The sequence below is a fragment of the Camelus bactrianus genome, chromosome 13, assembly GCF_048773025.1.
Source record: "Camelus bactrianus isolate YW-2024 breed Bactrian camel chromosome 13, ASM4877302v1, whole genome shotgun sequence".
Taxonomy (NCBI): Eukaryota; Metazoa; Chordata; class Mammalia; order Artiodactyla; family Camelidae; genus Camelus; species Camelus bactrianus.
The window spans coordinates 61,938,044-61,952,120 of record NC_133551.1 but is presented as its reverse complement, the minus strand read 5'-3'; the positions used below and the strand labels follow the sequence as shown (position 1 = coordinate 61,952,120).

At 48.4% G+C, this 14,077-nt stretch overlaps 1 long non-coding RNA gene across 1 annotated transcript in view; it reads right to left on the bottom strand.

The window, feature by feature from the left end:
* Positions 1 to 2,173: 2,173 nt before the first annotated feature.
* The window catches only part of LOC141579627 (uncharacterized), a 29,065-nt gene continuing 17,161 nt past the window's right edge, over positions 2,174 to 14,077 (bottom strand). Inside the window, exons 3-4 of the long non-coding RNA XR_012511384.1 lie at positions 7,531 to 7,619; positions 2,174 to 6,141 (exon numbers count right to left, since the gene is read on the bottom strand). This is a non-coding gene — a long non-coding RNA (uncharacterized LOC141579627). The remainder of the gene's footprint in view (positions 6,142 to 7,530; positions 7,620 to 14,077) is intronic.

Genomic DNA, 14,077 nt, shown 5'->3' with positions numbered 1-14,077 from the left:
GGTTTTGTTTTGTTTTGTTTTGTTTTGTTTTGTTTTGTTTTGTTTTTAATTTCATTTCATTCAACTGTGCTTTCTACTCTTCCATCATCTTATGTTTGACGATTTAAAAGAAACTTGACAATTCCTCAGCTCTTGTGCCAAGGAGGGTATTTTTTTGGAAAGAGTTTAAAACTCAAAACTCTGCACAAAGATTTCAGTTTCAAGTGTATGTTATACCTTGGTAGAAAAGTATTTGCACTGGCAACCTTTGGAAGTGTTTTAAGAATCAGGGTGGGGGTGGAGGGAGGGTCTGGGAGAGGGAGGGGCAAAGCAAAATTGTATTTGAAAACTAGGAAAATTAAGAAACCAAGTAGATTGGTTTTGTTTCCTTGCCATGGATTCTGGAAGGACATAGTTCTTCTAAAATTTCCTGTGAATTGGCATGTAAGTCTCATCTAAAGCAAATTAAGTAGGCAAGCAAGTCAGCAAAATAGAAGTATTAAAAAGAATTGTCCTTTTAATCACAGATCTTACTTTGGAATTTAAAACTTCTAGCTTTAGCCAGGTGTGCATGTTGCTGCCATTTTGCATTTTTGAATCATCTTGTGTAACTGTCACCATGAAAGTGTTGCTCAGAATTGTCATAGATTTTTTCATCTTTGTGCAAAAACATGGAAAATTGTTCCTGACTTTGTGTTGAGGTTTCCCCCATTTTGCTGCCTTTTGGGACAACTATTTTGGTTAAATACTTGGTCTTGGCTGCATTCTTTTTTTTTTTCTCCTGTGGGGTTCAAAAGAATAAACATTTTCTTACAGATAAAACTAGTTTTCTGCCTTTTTAACTTTTCAGGAGGGCACATGAGATAGATTATTGTGAATGGGCCTTAGATTTTCACTTTTGTTCAGTCCGCATTTCAGCACCCCAACGGTGGCACTGTCCCGTGCAGGGGCGAGCAGGTGCCGGACTCGGGATGAATCCATCCAGGGTCTCAAGCTGGTCTTACTTAAGATGTCTCCATCCTCATTCTCCCTCCTTCCTTCCCCTTCTCTTCCCTCCCTCCCTCTTCCTTTTTCTCTGGCATCTGATTAGCCTTCTTTTCTGGTACAACCCTCCTCTCCTAAAAAAGCAAGTTAGGGGTGGGATTGGACGGTAGCTGGTGAGAAAATTTTGAGAGCAAATTTCCTTCCCATTTTCCAGAATCTTGTTGGGCCACTTTGTGACCAATACCCTGTTGGGTTTCCTTTCTGCTGCAGGTTCTGAACTGACCTCCAAGGTAACCACTGATATAGTCCTCCCTTGTTTCTAGAGGCTTTGTCTGTTTTCATCCTCTGAGAAGCCAGCTGCCTCTCTTGGCCTCTGTTTTCTTCTCTTGGCCATTGTTACAATTGATCTTGGCTCCAATTCTGGAAAATTTTGCTCTTGGCACCTCCCCCACCCCCCAATCCCTGTTACTGGATAGTCTTCCTGAGTCTTGCAAACACACCACACTTAACACCGTGAGCAGAGTTCCTCAGGGGAAACTCCTCAACTTGACTTGGCTTTTGCCTCGCCTCCCCTGAAGGAATATGACTGCCTCCAGCATTCTCATTGTCATGTTCTGTTCCACCAAGGAGATCTCCAGTTGTTGTCTTTGTTATTTTAGGTCCATCATAAAATGGTTCCATCTTAGTACAGTATAACTTATTACATGCCATAAAGCAGTGTTTGCCATTCTGGATGGTTAAATATTTACAGAAAGAGCGGGCTGAGTGTGTTTTGACTGGCCAAATAACCTCTCTATTGACATCTCCCAACCTGACAAGGAAATAGCTGTTGTGTGCCCATTCCCTCTGTGATCATCTTTCCAAGACAGCCAAAATGAGAATGGACAATTCCTCATTGCTCCCAGGCTGAAGGAAAGGAATAGTCCTTTCTCCTGCCCTCCCAATTCCCCAGGCTCACCTGGCTGTATTAATCGGGCTGTGTATGGCAAGCCGCTTGGAAGGGCTGAACATTTCTAACAGCTGCTATCAGATTGCTGCTTATGAAATTCACGTCATGCCAAAGGGAGATGAAGAAGTAAACCAGAAACCCACTCCAAAGCCATTTCAGTGAAAGCCAACTAGTAAAACTTTTCAGGTGGGCCATGGTAGCTAGACCTGGTTAGGTTCAAGGGCCTGAGTCCTATACATGCCTGGTTTTCTGGGACTCAGTGGTACTACGGAGCCGGCTTCTTCAGAAGCCTGCAGCACCTGCCCAAGTGCATCTCCCCTCTTTAAAGGCCCTTGTCTGCTCTAGGCCAGGCAAAGCCCCCTAGACAGGGATGGGAGTCTGCTCCCAGCTTTGCCACCAGCACTCTGTGACCTCCCTTAACCTCTCTGGGGTGTGTGCTGTTTCCTTACCTTTAAGAAGGAATAGTGTTCCTGGCTGCCCCGCCTGGAGTTGCTATGGGAGTCAGGTGAAATGATGCCAAGGAGTGCTCTGCGTACTAGCCAGGGCCTCCGACCAGGTCAGGGGCTGCAGCAGTGAGCAGCAGTGAGGCAGGGCCTGGCTAGGAATCCACGTCCCCCCAGCCTGACTCCCAAGTGAGCTCCTCAACAGTGTGTTCCGCGCTGGGGGCCTGAGCATCAGCACCGTGGGGTCGCCTCCCCAGGCCCTCATCTGAACCTGCACTTTAACATCTCCAAGTGATTCAGTTGCTTATGAATTGTTTAGAAGCCCTGTCCTGAGCTGACTTTCCTAACCCAAAGACTCTCGGCACTGTCACTCTCTTCCCGTTCAGGAACAGCCAACACTCAAGCTTTGAAAATTCAGAATAAGCTTAATTGATGAGGGACAAGCTGGAGATGAAGAACTCAAAGTGATACACGTTGTGCTTCTTTTGTTTATTACCTCCCCTTCTCCCCACCCCCCTAGAATTAGAATGTAAACTCCATGAGGCAGGGATTTTTATTTATTTACTGCTGTAACCCCAGAACCTAGAATAATGACCACTACATAGTAGATGCTCAGTGAATAACTATTGAATGAATAAGGTTAATTAACAGAAAAGACATGTAACCTGAAATATCATGTCTTAGCTGAATTAGAGCATCTCTAATAGGACTACTAGAATGACGCCATAAACAATTGTTTCTAGGAGAGGAGAAAATTTGAAGTGGTATATTTACCATGACATCTTCCATCTGCCTGTCTCTGGGTTCTGCTGAAACCTTGTTTTTCTTGTCAGGTTTTCTCTACAAACTCCTGCTTGACTTAGCCAGGTGCAAAGATTTCTTAAACAGCTGGATGCCCTGCGAACAGTCACTTCTCTGTCAAGGAAATCTCACTGCAGGGAACCTGCCGGGAGCCGATCAGTTTTTGGCCCAGCTGGAGCATCAGACCTGATTTCCCCACTAGCCTAGCGGGCACCGATGCATCTTGAGTCAATGTGGGGCTTTTTCATTTTGACAGTAATAGAATTATAAAGCATTTCCTCCAGGAAGGTATCTGGTTAAAGACGGATCCATCTGCCCAAGGGGCTCTCTCCTTCCTTGGGCTTTCTTTGTTCCTGCTTTTTTCCGACCTCAATGTTTGCTCTTCATTCCTCCGCCTTTGCCTGAAGTTCAAGTCTTACATCCCCTCATGATGGGCTTGCTAGGAATCACCCTGCCATTCTACCTCTGATCTCTGTCCTCAGAATCCCAGGCTTAGCTTCACATAATGTGATGTGGCCTTTTAAGCCCCATCCAAGAAGCCTGGACAGGCTTTCTCTGGGCAGTGGTCCCTTCTGCCCCCATCCAGCTCTGCACCCTCCAGACACCTTCTGGCTGGGGGTGAGGCAGGGCTGAGTGCAGGCTGGGGTCTTGCTGGGGTGCGTGCGGTCCGGCACCCATGCCCTCGGCAGAGTTGGCGCCCCACCAGCCCCTTCCCTGTGTCCTTGGAGCCTGTGTGTTCTGACACATCATTACAGTTCCAGGCCTGTAATTATTTAGAATAGTGGTTCTCAAACTTTAGCTTTCATCAGAAGTGCTTAAATGTCTTGTTAAAACATAAATTGCTGGGCCCCACCCTCAGAGTTTCTAATTCAGGAGAACTGGGGTAGGGCCTGAAAATCTGTGGTTCTAACAAGTTCCCAGGTGAGGCTGGATCCTGGGACCCCATGTTGAGAACCGGTGACTTGAACACGAGGGCTGGTCCTGGGGCCCCGCCTGGCCTGAAGCCATCCTCTCCAGCTGCCACCAGGGGACACATGCGATCTTAGCAAGAGGTCTTTTCACCTCCAGCGCCAGCTCCACTGGACAGCAGAGGTTCTTCCCTAAAGATTCCTTTCTTTCTGATTGTAATTTTTGTTATTATGTATTAGGAAGAAGAAATATTGAGCTATATTATAAGGTGGGTTCTCAGAGTCTCTCTGACCAGCATCAAAGTTCCGAGGGACCAGCAATTTTGAAGGTGTTGAGTGTCCAGTCTTTCAAGAAGTGGAACTCTGTTTCCACAGGAAAAGACCTCTGGGGCCCCCCACCCCCAGCACACTGAAGTAGCAACTGTCTTTCAGAACTTCCTGGAATCATCCATATTCAGAACCCAAGGGACAGTTAACGATTATAGGTGACTTAAATTTTTCTTCTTTATATTTCACTATACATTCCAAATTTTCTACAAGGAACTTAATGGCTTTTAAAACATATTTTAAATAAAATTAAAAGCTAAAACAACTCAATATTTGAAAATTGGGAGATTTCACATTATCCAGATTTTTGTTGTTTTCTCTGAAAAATCTGCAGGACTGGCATCCCTCTCTATGCTGCAGAGTTTGGGAGAGGTAGGCCTTGGTCTCAATCCTGTGCTCATTAGAACCACCTGGGGAGCTCTTAAAAATGCCCATCCCCAGGGCCACTCCAGATAGCCTGATTTAACCAGACTGGGAGGAACCTGGGCTTTGGTTTGTTTTGTTTTAACTCCACAAGTGTTTCTAATATACAGCCAGGGTTGAGAAGCTGGAAACTATAGAGTAACGAGAGGAAGCCTGGGGCTTCAGAACAGGTGTGGTGGGTGTCTGTGGGCCGGGGGCTGGGCAGGCCCTAAGGTGTTTTTAGCTGGCCAGACTGAGCTTCAGGGAAGCCGGTCTGCCTGCCCACCTTCCCTGGGGAGACCCTTGTGGGCTCTCTTATTTCCTTCTGGCCCCTGGGCTTCCCTTCAGACCCTTGTCCTGGACATGTATCATACTGCCCTTTACCCATTTAAATTGTTAGCCCTCTGGTTGCCAAAAAGAAATTCTCTTAGCATCATCTCAAATTTGTTGTTATTATGTGTTCACTTCTTATCTATGGTTTTTATATTGCAAGCCATAGACACGGACTGTGGCCAGTATAAACCCAAAAGGGAAGTAAATGTAAACGGATGGGAGGGGAGGGTACAGTTCAGTGACAGAGTGCATGGTTAGCATGCCCCAGGTCCTGGGTTCAATCCCCAGTAGTTCGGTTAAAAATAAATAAACCTAATTACCTCCCCCCACCAAAAAAACCCCAAGCAAAACAAAAAGATGTTTAAAAAAATGAAATTGCAATAGATTAAAAAAAGAAAAGAAAACAGATGGGGCCAGCACGTACAGGGATGACTGGAAGCTGAGAAGCCAGCTGGGAAAGATGGGACTCAACCAGTGTGGGCTCTCAGAGGTAGGACTACTCAGCGGGGCCTGGGCCATGCCCCTGGGTGAGAGTCCGTGACCCAGCCTCTTGAGCAAGAGTCTGTGGTGTATTATTCTTCCCAACCATCACTCCAGCCCCACTGAGAGGATTATACATCCACCCTCCTGGGTGTCAGCTGGTTTCTGGAATGTGAGTGGACATCACTTGTGCCAGATCTGAGCAGAAGCTTTAAATGCACCTGAGTGGTTCAGGTTAGCCTCTGGCTCTCTCTGCCAGCAGAACTGTATTTCCCAGCTAGGGGCCACACCTGGCTGGGAGCTGGCTGAGTCAAAGCCAACTCTCAGACCCGTGACCAAAAGAAGAAATTATTATTGGTGTAAGCCACTGAGATGTGGGGCTGTTTGTTACCACAGCAAAAGCTGACTGATTCAGAGAAAGAGTGCAAGCTTGAGTCCTCTGCCCTCTTCTTTGCTGAACCCTGGGGTAGAGAGTGGGAGTCTGGGCCTCCTCAGCTTCATGGTTGGGGACAGAGTTCATGTCCCTTGCTCCAGGCTGCACATTAACAGAGAGGCGATTACAGAAAAGAAACCAAGGTACTTCTGGGATGGGGGGCCAAGAATTCCCCAAATGGCCCCCACACCTAGTAGCCAAAGCCCAAGGCAATAAGTCCTAGCCTTCCTGCCTTTCATTGTCTCCCTCTCCCATGAGCTTCGTGTTTTAAGGATTTTGCCAAAAAACAGACATAACTACATGTATTAACTGATTACTACCAATGTTGTGTTAGTCTAGGATGTAACTGCTCGTGGAACTTCTCATCCACCACCGTGGCCAGTGGAGCTAAAAAAGCAAGAGAATTCAACCTTTCAAGTCACCTGTGCAGCCTGTTTGAAATATCAAAAATAGCCTTGGGAGTGCATGTTACAACTTCCCAGGCCTCTAGCTATCTGGGCCCTCAGGTAGGGGCTTAATGTGCTCCCTCTCCTGAGAATGCGTTATTCCAGCAGCCGACAGAGGAAGCCAACAATGTCCTCAAGAACCAAAGGAATTAGCCCAGCAGGGGCATTGAAGGCATCCCAGCAGGGGGTGCAGTGGATACCTGGGGCCTCTGTGGGGAGGCCCTGCTGTAAGGCTGTCTGCCCACTGATCAGCCCTAACTCTAAAAACACTGAATTCCTAGTGGGAGCGGGGACGGGTGATGGGCCACATTCCAGGATGCTTTCTGTCGAACAGAGCTTGGACTAAATCATCTACTCTTGGCACCTCACTTTCCTCTGTCACATGGGGATGATGAAAATGGTCCCCGGGCCACGCATTACTGTGAGAATTCAGTGAATGGATACCTGTCAGGCACTGGGCTAGTGAGCACTTCACCTCACCCATCACCTCACTAGTCCTCTCGGCTGTTTTAGGTGGAACATACAAGAAGTGGGCTGGGAGTTTGTTGCAAGAATGATACTAGACAAAGCATGTCAATCTCTAAGCTCATTTAAATGGCTGCACACATGCGTCTGTGTGTATGTGTCCACACGTGAGCGTTCGCCCTCCCTCCCCTGGGGTGATCTCACCTCTCCAAGTTTCAGGGTTTTACATTGTGTTTCTTTGCTGATGATTCCCACATTCATAATCTTCAGTTTAGACCTCTTTCCTCAACTCCAGACTTGTATTTCCAGATGCCTCTTGACAACTCCTCTTGAATGTCTCACAGGCACCTCTAACTCAATATGTTTTAACCGAATTCCTCATTTCCTCCCAAACCTGTCTTCCTCCAACCTTCCAGTTGCTCAGGCTGTCCCTGGATCCTCCCCCACTCCTCTCTTTCTCTCACACTCCACATCTAATCTGTCAGCTGTACCCCTAGAAATACAAAATATTTCCAGAACTTGACCTGTTCCCACCTCCTCCACTGCTGCCATCCTGGTCTGACCCACTATTCCCTCTCACCTGGACTTCTGCTGGAACCTCCTCACTGGCCTTCCTGCTTCAGGCCGTGCCCCACATGGTCCAGGTTCAACAAAGCAGCCAGAGAGATGCTGTTAGATCAAAAGCCGTATGATGTCAAAGCCTTCCAAAGGTTCTATATACTCCTCAGAGCAAAGAAGAAAGTCCTTAGAATGTCTCACCAGCCTCTACACAATTTCCCCCACCACCTACCCCCCGATCCCCTCCTAATCTCCCTCTAGCAGTACCTCCTTGCTAGTCCCACCTTGCTAGTCCCACCAGGCATGGTCCTGCCTCAGGGCCTTTCCATTTGCTGCCCCACCTCCCTTGGATAAACATTTTATTTTAGAATAGTTAAGGTGTACAGAAAAATTAATATGATAGGACAGAATTCCTGTACTCCTCACCCAGGTTTCCCTATGATTAACATCTTACATTAACAGGGTACATTTGTTACAATTAATGAACCAATATTTAAGCATTATTATTAACTAAAGTTCATACTTAATTCAGAGCTCCTCAGTTTTGACCTGACATCCTTTTTCTGTTCCAGGATCCATCTAGGACTGACAGAAAGTGTCAGTTCCTTGAAGACAGGGATTTTTATCTGTTCTGCTCACTGCTGTATGCCTGGCACGTAGTAGGTGCTCCATAAATGTTTGCTGGATGAAAAAATGAGCACTAGAATCTGCCTGTAAGCCCGCTGATCCCCCTTCCATCCATATTTTGCACCCTGAGTGCAAAAATCTCTGAGTGCATCCCTCCTGGGCCCTAGGTTCCACTGATCCGCATTTACTCCCACAATCCTGGAGGGTTGGTAGAGTTAGCTTGCCCTCACTGCTGAGGAAACTGAGACTCAGAGAGGCAGGTTCACACTGGCTGGGAGTGAAGCCTCTGGCCTCCTTAAGTCTATCAGCCTCCCTGAGACACACATCTGCTACAGCCTGGGATTCCTCTTGCAGTTAGGAGGGGCTTCCTGCGCAGGTTAGCAGAGTGATTCAGCCCAAACCTCATGCACAGTCAAGGAGACATCTGGTGGACAAGTGCTTTCCTGGGCTCTGCCTGGGTCAGGCCCTCACCACAGTTCTGTGCACGCGAGCAGACCGAGGCCCTGTCCAAGCTTGCACAGCCAACCCAAGCAGGAGTGGGTGGGCAGGTAGGCCTCCTTGACTACAGAGGCCAGCAGCTCCTAGAGTGGGGGGAGGATTTGTGAGTTCTCAGTCTCAGGTGACAAGAGCCAGTGGGCTGCTTCCAGGCACCTCTGCCTTTTTCTACCTGGACCCTGCCTTTCTTTTAAGGGGCTTAATTCCCTCACCTTCCTAACCAGCAGGTGGCTGGAATTAATGCCTCCCCACTTCTGGGGGCGGAGTCAATCCACCAATGGCATCCTTAAGACTGCTCTGATTGGTTCAGGGATGGAAACTCAACCCCACAAGGGCCAATGAGTTGCAGGGAGACTTTACCCGCCTTCAGCAAAAGAGCACTTCCCTTCACGCCCACCCAAACTGCCACCTGGTGTGAGGATGTTTCATTCACGGTGACCTGTCATGGATTGTCCACGAGGCACTGGGTGAAAAGCCTCACTCACAGGCTGGCCAGGGTGAAGACAGGAGACAAGAAGTGCTCACCCGCCGACAACAAGGCCCTGCAAGCACTAGGGATCCCATAGATACTGGGCATCTAGCTGCAGTCAGCTTTTCCTGAATAAAGGAAGAGATGGATGGATGATGCCTGCCCTCAGCTCCCCATCCTGAATGAGCTACTGAAGTGGACTTGTTATCTGTCCTTTAGTTGCTCCTCCATCCCAAATGTCTCTAGCTTCAGTTCCTCAATCTATATAGTCAATGTAATAATACTATCTACTTCCTAGAATTATTGTGGGAACAAAATGAATTTAATATATGTCTAGCACATAGTAGGTGCTTAATAAATGTCAATTATTATTGTTATTATCATCATCATTCCCCCGCCGGGGGGATCTCATTTTTCTCATCTGTAAAATAGGAATTCATTCAACAAACTGCTGATCATCATCTGTGTGCCAGGCATTGTGGTTAAGATCTGGGGCAGTTATAGAGATGAATGGGCCAAGATCTGTGCCTGGAGGATTTAATCTTCTGGTGTGATAATAAGTCAGGGTTAAAATCCAGTGGGAGGAAAGCTAGGGCTTATGGAAACTCAACTCTACAGCTGTAGGGTGACCTTTGACGCTGCCTATGAAATAGGGCTAACTGAGGTGAGAGATGGGATTGATTCCACATCCCCTGCTCTTTCCGGTATGTTGAGTTGGCATGCAAATGGTTGAGATGGGCTCCAGTTGTTGACCTGAGCCAGACAGAAAAGGAACAATAGACCACCAGTGAGCCCAAGGGCTAGGGCAGGCAGATAAATTAAGGGTCAGAGAAGAATGAATCAACTTGTATTTCAGGCATTTTTACCCTAAAATATTATCTTAATTTTTCAAACTATGTGAAATAATATATAAATGTAATTCTTTAGACCTTTATCTTTTCTGAAAAATGAGTGAAAATTTTATTTTAATGGACATTAGTATCTGATGTGAGCAGCCAGATTATACCACCACCTGGTGGCAGCATACTAAAGATGCAGGTTTGTTTTGTTAGATGAACAAAACACTGCCAACTCAGTTTTTGGATATGACCAGAGATATCAAAGCCATTCCTCCCATTCCTCTTCTCTCCACCTCTTTACTGAAACCCAGCTTCCATAGTTGACGCTCCCAAGTTCCCAGCTTTTTATCTGAGCCACATCAGCTCCAGTTTTCCGGTAGACAAGTCAACCTGCCCCTCCTCTGTATTTCTTGCCTGTATCAGCCCTGGAGAGCCTCAAGCCCATTTTCCCTTAGCTCTATATTTGTTCTAACACCTCCCCAATCCCTGAGCCCAGCCCAAAAGGGGAATGTGGAAAATATGGAGAGAACCTAGTTCAAGGGTAATGGTTAAGAGTGCAGTTGCTACACTTAGACTGATGTGGGTTCAAATCCCAGCTGGTTGTTGGCCTCTGGACCTCTCTAAGCCCTCTCTGAGCCTCAGATTCCCCATCTGAAAACTAGGAAATAGTCTGGATTCAACAAGAGACTTCTTGTTCTTTCTACTACATGTCTTTCTACTTTTCTTTCTTCCAGAGCTGGAGTGAGTGGAGACTGAGAAATGATAGGGGAACTGGGATGGAGAGAAGCACCTCTGCCCCTTGGGGCCCCTCTCCAGAAATGGCCAAGGCCTAGCCTTGCCTGAAGATCTTGCACAATCTCCCTCCCAGGCGCTCTCCATCCTAATTTATCCAGTCCTCTCTTCCAAACTTCTTCAGAGCCTGGCCCTAACATCCTATATCATCTTATAATCAATCTACTCAGCACTGAAAGGGCAATGAATGAGCAAAGGTCCACTGGCCCCTCTTTGGGGCCCAGAGAGAGCAATGCTTACTTAACTCATTCAAATGGCTCACAAAAGGTGGTGTTCCAGGTCCTTGCATAGGTGAGAAATTGCAGAGCTGGGCTTCCCCAGTCTTGGCAACCACCAGAGCCCTGTCCTGAAGCAGAGGAAGCCAGCCTTTGAGCTCGATGCTGATGCTGCCTGGATCTCGTGTGGCCTTGGGTAAGTCGCTCACTCCGTTGAGCCTGTATCCCCATCTGTAAAAGGGAGCTCTCCAATGTCGTTCAGCTCCAACAACATGGCTGCTGGGGCTGCTGAAGGGGTGGGTAGGGTCGGGGTGTCCTCTCCCTTCCCCTGCCTCCTTGGGAACCCTAAGACCCTGCTTGGAGGAGGAGGCACTGCTTCTCCTGGAGAAGTAGGTCCCAGGGGACTCTGATCCTCCCCCACGCTCACTGTGGGCACCAACACTAAGTGCGTATTAATTATTACCAGCTCCCCCTTGGGAAGCAAATTCAAAGTGAGGTCACCATGGTAACCCAGACGGTTGCAACATGACCAAAATTTTAAAGTGCTCAACATGTTCCAGGCAAATTACCTCTTAGTGGAAAAGAAAAGATTAGGACCTCAATCCCACACCTCGGTGGCCTGGGGAAGAAGAGACCAGGAGCTCTCCCACAAGAGAGGGTAAGGCGGGGGTAGGGCAGGGTGCTGAGAGGCCCTGCCTAGAGAGGCCAGAGCAGAGCTGGAAATGACATCCAGGGTCTTGGGTTTAGTCCCAGGCCTGGTACGATCTTGTCTGCAACCCCAGGCTGGTGTCTTGCCCTCTCTGGGCCTCCAGTACAGCTTCACCCAGCAGTATCCCTTCAAAGATCAAATAGATGAGCCAGTGAGTTATTAACCTCACATTGGGGGTGGGGAGGGGAAGGGGGAAAGCCTGAGAATTTTTTGCTAATCAGGCCTCCAAGGCAGAGAGACCACCTGGATTCAAACCCCAGCTCTGCTGCCCAGCACCTGTGTGACCTGGGGCCTCGCTGAGCTCTGGCTTCCTTACGTATAAGAGGGGTGCTGAGGGGAAGGGACAGCTCAGTGGTAGAGCACATGCCTAGCATGCATGAGGTCCTGGGTTCAATTCCCAGTACCTCCATTAAATAAAAAAATAAACCGAATTACTGGCCCCTCCAAGAAAAAAGAAAAGAAGAAAAAAATTATTTTAAAAAAGAGGGAAGCTAACAGTAATCCCAAAGGTTATGAAGGTTAAATAAATAGCCCACAGAAAGCAGGGTCCCTGTACATAGTCGGTGCTCATGTCATCATCGCTGCTGTGTCCCATGTGCCAGGCCCTGAGTTGAGCAAGTCACAGATGATCTGGCCCTGAATCCTCACCACATTCCTCCCATGAGATGGTTAAGCTCATTTGACAGCTGTGGAAGCTGAGGTTAGCAAGGACTCCCAGAGGTGCACAGACAGGGCATGGGGCCCGGATTCCCACCCAAGACTGTCTGCCTTGAGTCTGAACTCAAGCCCCTGAACACTCCCTGCACAGCCGAGGAGGAAATGAGGCTGTGCTGAGTGCCCAGCACAAGTGTGTGGCTTGCAGTTGGTGCTTATTAAATACTGGGCACCCATAGGCACACCCAGGTTTCGTGTCACAGCCACTCTCTTGTCCCTGACCCTTGTCTTCTGGGGCTTGGGCAACTGGCTCTGGTGGGTTCAGAACTTCCATGGCTCAGGCAGTGATCTGGGAATTAGCAGGACCCTCTTTAAGCCGCTGCATCACAATGGCCCTGCCTGTCCCTGAGCCCCAGGCTGCCCTCACACTGTAGGGACAGATGGCCGGGAGCCGCCTCTGACCTCATCCTACCCTAGCTACCCTCTGGCTGTCAGGGCCCCCAGCTACCCCTTCCTGCAGGGTCATCATCCCACCCCGTCCTCCCCTCCCGGCCACCCTCAGGCAAGGCTGGCTTTCCCAGGACAGAATGGGGTCAGACCCGCTGAGTGATAGATGGATTTAATAACCAGCTTTTCCTACCACCAGCCCACTTGCCCTCCACTGTCCCAGGCCCACACAGGGGCCAGAGTCAGCCTCATCCGTCAGGGGAGAGTGGGTCAGATGGGTGGAGACCATACTCCCAGCCAGCTCAGGGTCTCCGGGAGCCCAGAGCAGCTCAAAGCTGAAAACTAGGGATACAGACACCCCACCCTTCTCCTTGATGGGGATATGGCCTTGAGAAAATAACTTGTCTTCTCTGAGCCTCAGTTACTCCATCTATAAAATGGAGTGGATGCTCCCCACCACCTGCCTGCTAGGGTTACTATCAGGCCTGAGCCAGCAGCAGACCTGATCTCACTTGGTAAATCCCCAGGCACACATGAGACATTATTCTGGTTAGTGATAATCTTGGCTGCTGTCTGGGTTGGGTCTCCCCAGAAGCAGATCCTGAGACAAAGGTGAGAGAAGTTTCCTTGGAACTTCTTGGGCAGTTATGGCCTGGTGGGAAAGTGGGGAAATGAGACAGGGAGGGAAGAATTCAGTTTAGAGTGTGCTCATCAGCAGGCTACATGGCAGCAAGCTATGGAGGCTCATCCCTTCTGGAGAGCCCTGGGAGACGGGGTAGGATGGGTCGCAGATTTGTCCCAATCAAGAGGTGAGAAGATGGGCTATTTATCCACCAGCTCCCATCCGCCTTTGGTTGAGGGCTGTTCCCAAAGACACTTTGCTGCTTCCCAGTACTTCCAGCTTCCCTGTGAGGGGGCCACACGTGCCCTCTGGGGAGAGAAAGCCCTCAGAGGGTTGCAGGTATTTACATAGGAGGCCATCAAGTGCTCAGGAATGGTGATGCTAAGGGGATGCAGACAGGGCTGAACACACATGATCTCGTTCATTGTTATCCTCACATCACCCTTATGAGGGAGGTACTCTTACTAGCCTCATTTTGCAGATGAGGAATGCAAGGCTCAGTGAGGAAATATTCACTTGCCTAAGGCCACACAGCTCAGAAGGAGTGAGGCAAGGATTAGAATCGGGTCTCTGGTCTTTCCACTGCCTCCCAAATTGGCAGGACGTATAGGCATGTGGGTTGCAGCCAGTAGCGTGCTGATAAATGTTTAACTATGGGAGAAAAAAAAAGCCCAGGCTTATGGTGTTTACCGGTTGCCAT